The sequence below is a fragment of the Drosophila serrata genome, unplaced genomic scaffold (genome assembly GCF_035046125.1).
Source record: "Drosophila serrata isolate PLE 108 unplaced genomic scaffold, ASM3504612v1 contig_382, whole genome shotgun sequence".
In the NCBI taxonomy this organism is placed as follows: Eukaryota; Metazoa; Arthropoda; class Insecta; order Diptera; family Drosophilidae; genus Drosophila; species Drosophila serrata.
The window spans coordinates 4,871,140-4,883,426 of NW_028257280.1; the positions used below are offsets into that span (position 1 = coordinate 4,871,140).

Below are 12,287 nucleotides of genomic sequence, written 5' to 3' on the forward strand. Positions count from 1 at the left end.
GAATTAATTCAGAAAAATATATCAACAATGGTTTAAAATTATGCAATTTTTACTACAGAATCGAGCTGTAGTTGATTGAGCGATTTTAAAAATGTCTTTCGGAAAGAAACTTTTAATTACGTATTAAAAATTAAAAGCCAAAGAACTAGACAGCTTAATGAAAATATAAAAAATCTAATCTGATTCAAGGCAAGCGCCAAAGAGTGACTCAGTTGGCAACGTTGCGTATACGCAATGCCACTTCCGTTTGATGCTTAAAATTTAATGAGGCATTCGCTGAATTTTATGTCCGCCAAATGTGCTGCAACTCGGCGACCTTATCTCAACGATTTTTCCTCTGAAAGTGACGGCGCATAACTTTACGCAAATTGCTGCATCATTTCAGCTTCTTTTGGGTAAACTATTTCTGCCCGGGCCTGGCATAAATATGAATTCGCAAATTTACATGCCACTAAAAAAGCAACAAAGTTGTTTTTTCCTTCAGCTGCAACTATGCGGCGTTCAGCAACAAACAACAAACAAGGGACATTCTTTGGGGTGTGGGAAAACCTCTCAGAAAATAGGCAGAAAAGTCTGCTACTAAGGGATAAACCTTTGTTGCCCTGCCACCGTTGACAAGCCCGCACTTCTGTTGAGGCCCCGATGGCTCTGGTGGAACGCATAAAAACTTTTTAATTAAATTCCCCTGCCAGCCAGGAGCCACTTGTTGTCTTTGCCTGCAGCAGCAGCAGCAGCCGAAGCGATGGGCGAAGCGTGCAAAGAGTTCAGTTTGGTGACAAGTTTGCATAAAGTAGTAAAAAAGCTATTTTTATGCCGTTAAGAGGTTCGAATCACTTCGAGAAAAGAGTGTTTTGTGATGCATACTAAATAGGGTTTGAAGTAAACAAAGGTATTATAAATAAAATGTTGCACAAATAGAATATAATATGGAACAAATAAGTAAAGAAACTAATATCGGCAAGCAAAATGCTGTTTTCAATAGAATAATAGGATCGAAACGGAAAACGATCTCAACTAAGTATCCCTATATTTATCAATATTTTTAAAAGACAATTTTTTCGACAAATCAAAACATAAGAAATCTCATAAATAAGCCAAAAGTTCATAAATTTAAATTCGGAAACCATTCGTATGTTAGTTTTAATTAGATTAATTAATCTGCATACTCAATTCAAATTTTAAAAATATTCAAATTTTTTCAACTTTTTGACAATTTTAACGATAAAAATTTGAAAAAATCGTAAATTTTGCTTTTCTTCCTAAGATGGCTAGATCGATTCGACTGTTGATGATGATCAAAAATATACATGATTTATAGGGTCGGAAACGATTCCTTCACTGCGTTACAAGCTTCGGACTACAATTGTAATACACTGTTAGGGTATACAAATGGTTATTTATATTAAATGATTTCTATTTTTTCCTGTGTATTTTTCTGCTTCATTATTTTCACAGAAAGTTTTGTGTTACAAAATGTGAAGAATTTAATTTGAATTTTACAAAACTTATTGTCCAGCAAAGACAATATTTTTATGACAGCTTTGATTTTTTCCTCTGTATGCTGCGGAATTCCAACTTCATCGAAGTTGAATTTCCAGAAAAGTTTTAACTTCTTGAGGCCCAAAAACAGCTGAAGAAACTCGAGAGTTCCCACTTAGCCGACAGAATAACAATTGGGGGGAAATTAACTCAATCAAAGTGTGTTTATTGCAAAAGCATTGCAATTTCCCAGCATTGGTTTCGCTCTTGAAAGTTCCATTGAACAGCATTTAAATATTGTGTGCGTGCAATTTTCCTCTGATTTTATGCGCAGATGGGCATTGCAGCTTCTGCTCGTCTTCGAAGTCAATTTGCAAGCATTTAAATTTTGTATTTCTTGCTTTCTTCATCTCAGGACTATTTGCCATGGGCCCCGAGCGAATTCCGTTCAGCTTCTCATTGGGTTATCCCCGGACTCCGTTTTCCGGATGCGCGCAGCCGTTGCAACGTCTCCTTGGTCCTTTTCTTTCCAACATCCTTCTCGTCCTCCGGCCATTACATCCTTTGACCCAGCAACAAGTGTCTGTTTGCTCCTGGTTTTCGGGAGGACTCCTTGGGGTGGCATCTGTTGCCTCTGCGGCTGGTGTTTGCATTTTTATGGTAAACTGCCGCCGGCGAGTCAATGTTGCTCTTTGGCCCCTCAATTAAGCCAGACAGCAAGAAAAACCCATTTGCCGTCATCTGCAGTCATAGTTTTTACTCGAATTTATAAAATAAACCATACTATAGTCAGAAAAAAATATTAAATTTGATTGGTTTAACAATTGCTATGTAATAAAAACGATGATACAGATTAAATAGATGTAAATACAAAAATCTACTTTACAAATATATTTTAATCAAGTTAGTTAGTTTCTTAGCTCATTTTAAAGAAATATATTATTAAGTAACTCCTTGGTTTTTTTAATTTACTTATTTAATTTTAAAATCTTCTTTCACTTAATTGTAATTAACAGCGGTCAGCTGACCAAATTGTCCTGTAATTGCAAATGTTTTCGCTGTCTTTTTTACCCGCAGCAGGAAGGGTCAGCGTGACAAGTGGGAAAAGTTTGCTGGCCGCTGACAAGCGCTGAACTTTTCCGACAAATTGCTCGACCCAGCAGCGAGACATTCACACCTGTCGCCTGTCCCCACTGTCGGGAAAATGTACCCGATTTCCCCGCCAATCGGAGATATAATATGTACGTGTATACATACATCACTGTCAGCGGAAATTTCTCGTCTTTCCTTTTTGTTTGCTTGCGTTTGGGGCTAAATTTAGGAACATCTTTGCAGAAAAGTTTGAACAAAATCAGAGCAGAAGGTAGAAGGCAAAAGGCAGATGTGAAATAAACATGCTAAAAATCGAAAATTCAATTTAAACGTCACATTGCTCTGTCATCAAATCATAATTTCGCTCAAAGGAAAAGTGTGGGGTGGACTGCGAAGCTTTGCTGATATTCTATGCCAGAAACGTGTCTCTCGGTCTTCGGAAATCTGGTAAATGTCGAACAGTCAGTCAAAGGGGGCACTCGAAACGTGAATTTCGGGATAGTATCATGAATGAATCGACCGACGCAGCACTTTCCCCTCAATGAAAACGGTTTGGGAATGGAAACCGAATTGCATCAAGGTTGTGTGCCACTTGCCAGTTGCCAGCTTTTTGGCCAAAATCCTCAGCCAAAAACGAAAGGAAATCAGCAGCTGCCATTGATTGCGAGGCCGTTGAATGGAAAGTATTTTTGTGAATGGTCCAAATTGCAGGCCATCTAATAGAGGCAACGGATTTGGTCGGATTTCTGCCAGCCGGGCATCGAATTAAGTTGGCACCCGTTTCTTTCAAGGCTTCAATCCTTGCGAGGATTGTTGTCAGAAAAAAAAGGTGGTAAAGGAAAACTTCAACTGATGAAGAAGGCAGGAAAAATAAAATATATTTAAGAAGTGGAAAGAGTAAAGTTACTGTAACCAAAATACGACTTAACTTTTAACTGCAGTTCTTTGATATTTTAACTTTCCTTCCGGTTGATAGCTTCAATTTTCGGATTGTTTTCTTTCCTCAATAATACACTTATTCGTTACTCTGCCATTGTGATTTTCTATCAATTAATCTGCTGAAATTCGGATATTCTTCGGACGATTGCCGACACTCAAAGCCGATCGAGTTACCATTCCGTTTCCGGCCATCTGCAATTTTCGATTCTCGTATTTCAATCAAAGGCAAATATTTACATTTTTCACTTAGCCAGGCGAACGAAATGAAATGCCAAACAAAGGACACAAACTGCGCCAAGGCAATAAAGTGCGCATGGAAAAGGGAACCGAATAATTGTATTAAATAAGGAAACGAGCCACTAAAGAGCCTGAAATGGCGGCAGCCTTGAATCCTTGAAGCTCCAGTTCCAGCTGCTTGGCGGCTGGGTTGGCAGCCTGCAAAAAGAATTAAACTAATATTTATCAAAGAGATGAGCGCGACGTGCTTCAAGCTAAACAAAAGACGACAGCGAAAGCCGGCGCCACCCGGGGAAAATGAGGAATGGCCCCGGACTAAAAGGACGAAAACGAAAAGGCGCCGGAGGATGTGCAGGACGAACAGGATGAGCTGGATGATGCGAGTGAGATGCTGCACCGTCACGACAGGCTAAGGCAAGTGACGCTGTCAAAAAGCGGAATGAATGGACCCGCTCTTATCCACATCGTCCTTCGTCCTCTTACCCCCTGGTGCTTTCTGCTCTTACACTGAATAATATTTCAGGATGCATTCATTTAATGGACATTCTTTTGAAATGGCATTTAATTATGAAAGTTTGTTAAATGAAATTTATTAAGCAGAGAGTGACTACTGCTGGGCATTTAATTGTGACTTTAGTTTCCTTTAGTAACAAATATTTATATATTTACTTTATTCCAAATAATGAAATAAGAATGAAAGATATATTATTGTAACTAAACTATTCTAAAATGCTATGTTCTTGAGTTCGTCTTTTTGTCTTTCAATGATTTGTTTTGACGCATGTATTCATTGCTGAGCAATTTTTCAATTAATGATTTCAAGTAGATCTATAAAATATTTCAATTGAATTAGATCTAGTTTTTCCTGAATTTTTCCATTTCTGATTTATTGCCCAAGGTTAGACAAACATATACCCTGTTTGAGAGGAAGATTTCTTTCAGTGAATGTGTGCGGGAGTGAATGGCGCGAGAGTTGAGCCAACTTTATGCTAATTAGCAGCTGCTAACCAGCGTTAAAACTTTGCACTTAACAGGCTCGAAGAATGGAGAGTAGAGGCCGAGGGCAGCCAGCAGACGGGACATGTGTTCTAATGGCTCCAACTCTCGCTACGGAATTTACGGACTATGTGCTCTCCTTGGGCATTGTGGCTCCTCCAAATTGGATAAGTGCCGCTTTCTCGCTTTTTCGGACAGCTGGTGCCCCGGCAAAATGGACTGCGACGCAAAAATCCAGTATTTTCCAGGGGCTACGAAATCGAATACTGAGCTTAGCACCTTTTCTGCTGTTTCATTCTCGCTCATTGTGTATCGTCGTGTATATAGAATTGTATACATTAAAAAATATAGCATTTATAAGCATATATTTCGGTCTGTGTGGCAGTGGGCTGGGGGTAATTGCATTGAAATGGGAAAATAAAACGGCTATAAATATGCCCATTGTGTGCCAGTGCGATTTCAGTGCCAACAAAAGCGCACCATAAATTAACTAAATTGAAAACCATTTTGGTGCAGCGTTCTCTCAAGTCCGCCGCCACCCCCTGGGCCCTCAGTGCCTGGCAACACTTTTATATTCATTACATTTCATACCGAGCTTGGCTCTATTGTGCCCTGCATTTGAAAAGGAGACTCTAAGCTTTATTATGGCGTTAGTAATTATGTTCTATTGATTGCACTCGCTTTTTCCATTACGATCAAAAATATTAAAAAGCTGTTTGCAAGTGACTTTCACTTGGATTTAAAGGAAAATTAAGTGGTAAATGCCCCTGAAAAAGTATCGTAAAAGTTATTTACTTGCATGGAAAAGAAAATAATAATAAAAATTACTTTATTTACTAACAATCACATGTCGTAAGATGACACAGAATATTTGTTTAGAATTATTTGTTAACATTTTTCACAGTTTATAGAAAATGTAGCCAGCACTCTCGACCAAATCCCTTCCAAGCTCATCAGAGAATATAATCAGCTTGTTGTGATTCCTTGTAAGAGCATTAAAAAGCCAGCTCAAAATATTCTGCAACATTTTTGCAGTTCTATTTTTTGACTCAGATGCGCTTTCCGCTCGCTGCGCACATAAATATGCAATAGAAACTTTTCTCACGTTTTTGATTGCATTTTTTGTGCAGCGTCATAAATATTTAATGTTTACTTTCGCCAGTAGTCGGCATTCGGCGGAAGTGAGCTTCATTTTTCACCCATTGCTCATTGCCCAATCCCTTCCTTTTTTTGCTGAGATCTCTGCACATTTATTCTGGTAATGCAACCAGGAAGACCCTTTATTGCTTTTCCCTGTGACCGGCGGTAAATAAACACAATGTGTTGAGAACGCAAGCTCTGCACTAATGTCCCTATTAATAAGGACAGGGATAAGCACAGGAAATCCGACTCCAGTTGCATTGTCACTAAATGTGACCGAAAAACCACGCACGATGCACTTCATTAACTTAATTAAAAATCTTGGCAGCAGCCGCAACAGCAGTTCAGAAGCTGGAGCGTGGCAAATAGTGTATATGCGAGTGCTTCAGAGACGCCGAGTGCCAGTGCAAGTGCAAGAACCGCAAAGCGAGTCAATTCCAGCTGAGTGCAAATAATTCTCTCTTTCAGAAGTACACTGAAAAGTAATAGTACAAAGATATTTTGATATATTTAATCCTTGCAAGTATAATAGTGACTTTCAAAAGCAATATTTCAAAGAGGATCGATCGAATCATTCTTTAAACTTAAAAACACATATTTTACTTTTTCTTCTTGTAAATATCAATCAAATTCAAGTTATTTCTTCCTGTGCATTCACATGAATGCAACCCACACTCATAACGCGGCACACGGAGCGTAAACTCAATTAAAAACTGTCGAGCTGTTGCCGCCACGCCGCATTTCGCCTGATGACTGAAGTTGATTATCTTTAGCCAGTGTCAGAAAAACACACAGACGAACACATATCGCTATCCTTCTCGTTTTTCATCCCCAGGTTTTTTCCTACGACTTTCCCCAGGTTTCACCTCCCCTAGTTTTTTCTAGCTTGGCTGCATTTTTTCGCTTCCGACTTAACGCCCCATGCAAATGCATTGTTAGTTCCGTTTTTGCGGACGGTTGAGTCCATGGAATTTCTTTCAATACGTACATGAAATTTATATTTTCTTGTTACCTTTACGACTGGCAAAACCATAATTGGATTTTAAATTCAGTGGCATTCATAAATTAGCCATCTAAATGGTTTTGGAATGCACAATGTGACATAATCCCCAGGATGCTAGCTTAGTTCCCTTTTTCTTAATGGTCAGATCTCATAAATGTCATTCAGGATTCGTGTTTGGGAGATATGGACACATTAATTTAACCTTCAACTAAGCGAATCCAAAGCAGCAGAGAGAAAAATGATATGTTTGCATATTTATTAATGTTGAAAACTCACGAATTTATAAACTTTTCATAAATATCCTCGTGTGCATATTTACAGAGATTGTTTTGAGCCAATTTTTCAAAATTAATCTCCATGGCACAGCAGTCGAAAAGCCAAATAAACAACAAAAATGCAAACAATAATTATGAAGTTGTGCCAGCTATTATTTTTTGAATTCAGTTAAAAATTCTCGGAATAACAAACTATGCTTTTATTTTGTCACATTTTACGCACTGTGTGCGGGTGTGTTCTCATCTAAATGCAGAATAGAGCAAACAAAGTCACGGCGGATAGAGTGATACGAGCCGCCTTGCTGCACATACAATCTCATCATCCAGTCGCATGTCTGGAATTTTTATGTGAATACAACCCACCCACCGTATATCGTCTATATATCACCCTTTTTCCCAGCGATTTTTGCCACACACTCTGCTGCACTCTGTTCGAATGCAATGCCTACAATGTCTCAAATGCGGCTAAGCATGACGTTGATGAAGCGCATGCAACAGCTCAACTTAGTTGAAGGTTCATGGCGTGGCAGGTTGCTGATGTTGCTGTTGCTGCTGCAGTTGCTGTTGCTGTTGCTGCTGCTTTTGCGATGTTTACTGCTATGCTGCGATGTTGCTGCTGCTTTTGCTGTTGCTGTTGCTAAATTTGCTGCTGACAATTTCTTGTTAGCGCGTTGTTCATGTTGTGGTTGCGTATGCCCGTGTGTGTATGAGCGGGTGCCAGTGAGTTTCTGTCAGTGTTTCGGACGATAAATTTTCAATTTTGCAAGCTCGCTGGCAGCGCGAGTGTGTGTGCGTGCTTGTGTGTGCTTTGTTTGTGTTTGTGCGAGTGAGCGTTTTAGCGTTTCCGCCTGTTTAGCCACAGTTCAGCGCAACACAACATGGCGTATGATTGATGCCGTCTCAAGCAGACACTCGCACACAGGGGCACTGTTAAAAGAGCTAGTGAGGAAAATTATACAGGATTTCTTTCTTAAACCGATATGAGACACATGAGAAAAATTGATGACATTTATGCTTGAGATTGTATATTTTATTAATTCTTGGTTGTGATAGCTATTCAATACAACTTAATATTTTTTTCCTGTGGAAATGCGTAAGCCAGCAGACAGTGGCTTATTATATTTGTATACAAAACGATTCGTCGCATGGGTAAAGGTGGTAAAATTCATTCTAATGTCATGCTTTGATGGAGCACTTGACGTCCACCTACGCAAAAAGTAAACACGCCACTGCAGTAACTCCAAACACAAACACCTTCTCTGGCACATGCTTAACTCCCATTATGCGTTAAGGTCCTTTAATTACTGCACGCATCTCATCACTTATGTTATCTCATTCATTGCAGCATCGCGTTGAAGACGTCTCGAGAGGTTTAAGCCAAAGAGCAGCGAGCAGAAGCAAGAGAGCCACAGGAAAAGGGAATCTGGAGCTAGGTGAGTCCTTCAGCATGTTGGAAGTATTACCCTAAATAAGGAATCAGATATTTTAGCAAAAAAGTAACACTTTCTAAGATTACAAATCTAGAAAGGAAATCTAGTCTAGTCTAGAAAAAATTGTCATGTAAAAATATTGATAAATACCGGCTGAAAGAATGGTATTATAATTTACTCAAAAGATTCTCAATTTAAGAAGGAGTCATCTCCGACCCTATAAATCATATATATTCATGATCAGTATCAAAAACTGAGTCGATCTAGGCAAGCCGGGGCAAAAAATAAATTTTCGAGATTTTTTTTTTTAATTTTATAAGGGGTTACATCGTTAAAACTGTCAATAATTTATAAAAATCCCACTTTTTTTATAAAACTACTAAGAGCTAACACAGGAGTGGTTTCCGAATTAAAATTAATGCTTTTTTGACTTAGTTGTGAGATTTTTTAATTTTATTTGTAAAACATATTTTTATATAAAAACGTTGTTTAATATCGGCTCAAAGAATGGTATTATAATTATAGTCAGAAGCCTAGAAAAATGTGAAAGAGTCATTTCCGACCCCATAAATTATATCGATTTTTGATCAGCATTAAGAGCTGAGTCGAACTAGGCATGTTCGGTCATAAAATAAATTTTCAACATTTATTCAAAATTTTTTAAATCATTAAAATTATCAAGACCTCGAAATAATTTCAATGTTTTAAAATCTTAAATTGAGTATGCAGATGTATTATCCTAACAAAAACTTACATGGGATAGGTTTTTGAATTAAAATTACTGAATTTTTGGTTTAGTTATGAGATTTGTTATGTTTTGATTTGTCAAACAATTTTTTTTCACTTATCTATGATCAATTTAAACTTCGTCCCCTTATCCAATTGTAATCTGCAATGGTATACAAAGTTCGCCTCTCCAAAGATAGCTTCGTTCCTTTTTTCCAAATATGAAATAGCTATATAACTCACTTAAAAATGCCATAGCTTTATGATTTCTACAGATCATAACATTCCACGTTATGACTTATGCTTTAGGACTAATAAACCTTTGGTGAAATTCAATTTTGGCATTATTGCAAGGAAGCGAATGCATTCTGTAGTGCACTCTTGGCCCTTGGAAAACAATTCAATTAGTGGCAGCTAAGAGTCAAAGTATTCCGGCAGCCATATAACAAGATTTTATGACTCACTCGCAGGACGCTGAGCACAGGATCATGGCCAAGGAATTCCACGATGGCCAAGGCATTCTCATAAAAGTCAGTACAAGTATATTGAGTGGAAAATTGCTGGGGCCAGCTATGCACTTTGTTGTGTTGCAGCTGCTCTAGCTGCATACTATCCCCAGCAGGATTAGATTGCATTAGATTAAAGCTTTGGCATCGGCATCAGATTTCCTTTGAATCGGAACTAGGGATTAAATGGCTTCTCTTTTCTCTCACTCCCTCTCTCCCTCTCTCTCTCTCTCTCTCTCTCTCTCTCTCTCTCTCTCTCTCTCTCTCTCTCTCTCTTTGTATCTATTTCTGTCAAATCAATTGCAATTGGCCTTCTATCGGTCCTGGTGGTGAGTCATTATGTTACACTGATTGAAAAGCCCCGGACGAGTAGGTCGTATTTCCCACAAAGCCCACAAGTTGGGAATATGCCAACAATTAGCAGCTGTGAAATCAGATATGAAACGCCCACTGTGGCACACAGAATGGAAGGGAGCAGGACAATGCACAAGGACAAAGGGGCCACTTTAACTGCAAAATATTTCCGTGAATAAATGTGAAATGGTATTTTTTTATGATGATGTCACAGCGCGCCAGGGAAATAATTTTAAAACCAATAAATTGTGCGAGAAAACAGCAAGAAACAACCGACGACAACAACAGAATGAGCTATAAAATGGCAACAACAAATATTTGACTTGACAAAACGGGCATTTATGTTAGGAACATAAATTCCTTTTTGGCTGGAAATCATCGATGTTTTGCCCTCATACGGTGGAACACCATAAATAATCAAATGAAAATAACAAAAGACTGTAAGGCGCAACAACGAAACGAAATATGCAAATGCCTTTTGCAAATGGCCACGGCAAAGCGTATTTCGTGTGTTTTTCCACAGGAAGCGGAAGGAACAAGTGCGGTGGAGAGGAGGATAGGGGCCGTGCCCGCAATTTATGTAAAATTCAATGCTTTATTACATCACACACGCACAGCCGAAAATAAATCGGACTTGTGTGAGTGCCTTGCCGCTCCCATATATGCAAATCATATCACTCATACGCCCACGTGAACTTTAAATGCAAAAAACATTATCAAAAATGAAACACCAGTGAAAATGTCATCCTCCCCAACAAGAAAGAAAGTAAGAAAAAAATAACAGAACAGGAGCCAGAATGGTATGGGAATTCCTGAAGATAAGCAAATGTTTTTACATGTTTTGTGCACAAATTTTATTATGCACACAAATAAACAAAAACATACTAACACACACATCCCGAAAATGCCTACATATGCCAGGCATTTTACACGAACAGTGTTGTTCCAACACTCTCAAACAAAATTAATGGCAAACAATGAGCTGCTGCTCACTTTTTATGATTTTCTGCTGCCTACTGTCTGTGACCTTGACTTCGGGAGGAAAATGCGGAAGCAAAATGGGGTGCCATAAACGATATTTGATATTACATTTAGAAAGGATTGCCCTGTCTGACACTGACGGCTTTTCTCTCTCGAATTGGAATAAATCAGTCAGTTCTAGGAATTCACAACCGCAAATGATTCCGGCTTTTACACAAGGAAAATATTTCATTGGGAATTTGATGAGCATTTACAGAGAGTGAAATCATAGTCCTTTACAACTAAATTCAGTAGAAAAGGTTTGAATACTTTATTATATTCTAAATGAATATAAACTTACGGCGAAAAGACATATGTGTACATTTTTCTGTGTTTCATTCACACTGATTGCTTCCCACATTTTGTAGTTCGGTGTAAGTTCGCGCATAAATATATGATTCGAAATCAACGCATTCATTATTTACAACCATGCCAACGCTGTGCAAAGAAAAAAAGAAAAACACAACACAACAAGAACTGTATGGCAATGTAAACCGACAGCAGCTTTGACACATAAACATCAAGTGCGCAAGAAGCAGCAACCCCTCGGTGTCGGGATTTAGCTCCCACCGCGTTCCTCTTCAGCTGGTTGAGCCCCGAAAAAAGGGGCGCCAATGTCGACAGCGGCAATTTAAAATTGCTGGCTTTTTAACTCGCATCCATTTACAGCAATTTCGTGTGCTCTCGAGACGTGTGCGAGTCCCTCGTGTGATGTGTCAGGTTGAAATTACATCGGGTACTTGGCAAATGGCAGAATGCTCCAAGGATAACGCAGTCGAGGACCGACAACGAAGGATGAGTGCGGGTTCGTCATAAATATGCTGGATGCGAAGCATAAATTGAATGCGGAGCCTGGATGAGAAATCAAATTTTATGACTTTGTAATTGAAATGCGCTGGCGAGCATATGAAATTACCCATACGCCGTGTGAGCAGCACATTACGCATACGCCTCATGGGTCGTACAGATTTTAATCTCCGCAGTTATCCCTTAAATAAACAACAAGACCAGCTTGTCACATATGTGCGAAATAACATAGAAAAGGAAAGTAACTAAGGGAAGCAGAAGTTCATATACAGTTTGATCAGAT

General features: G+C 38.7%; 1 protein-coding gene across 1 annotated transcript in view; it reads left to right on the forward strand.

Moving 5' to 3' along the window:
* The window catches only part of 5-HT7 (5-hydroxytryptamine receptor 7), a 58,925-nt gene that overhangs the window by 39,280 nt on the left and 7,358 nt on the right, over positions 1 to 12,287 (forward strand). Inside the window, exon 2 of the mRNA XM_086840609.1 lies at positions 8,507 to 8,594. The gene's annotated coding sequence lies outside the window, so the exon portion shown is untranslated. The remainder of the gene's footprint in view (positions 1 to 8,506; positions 8,595 to 12,287) is intronic.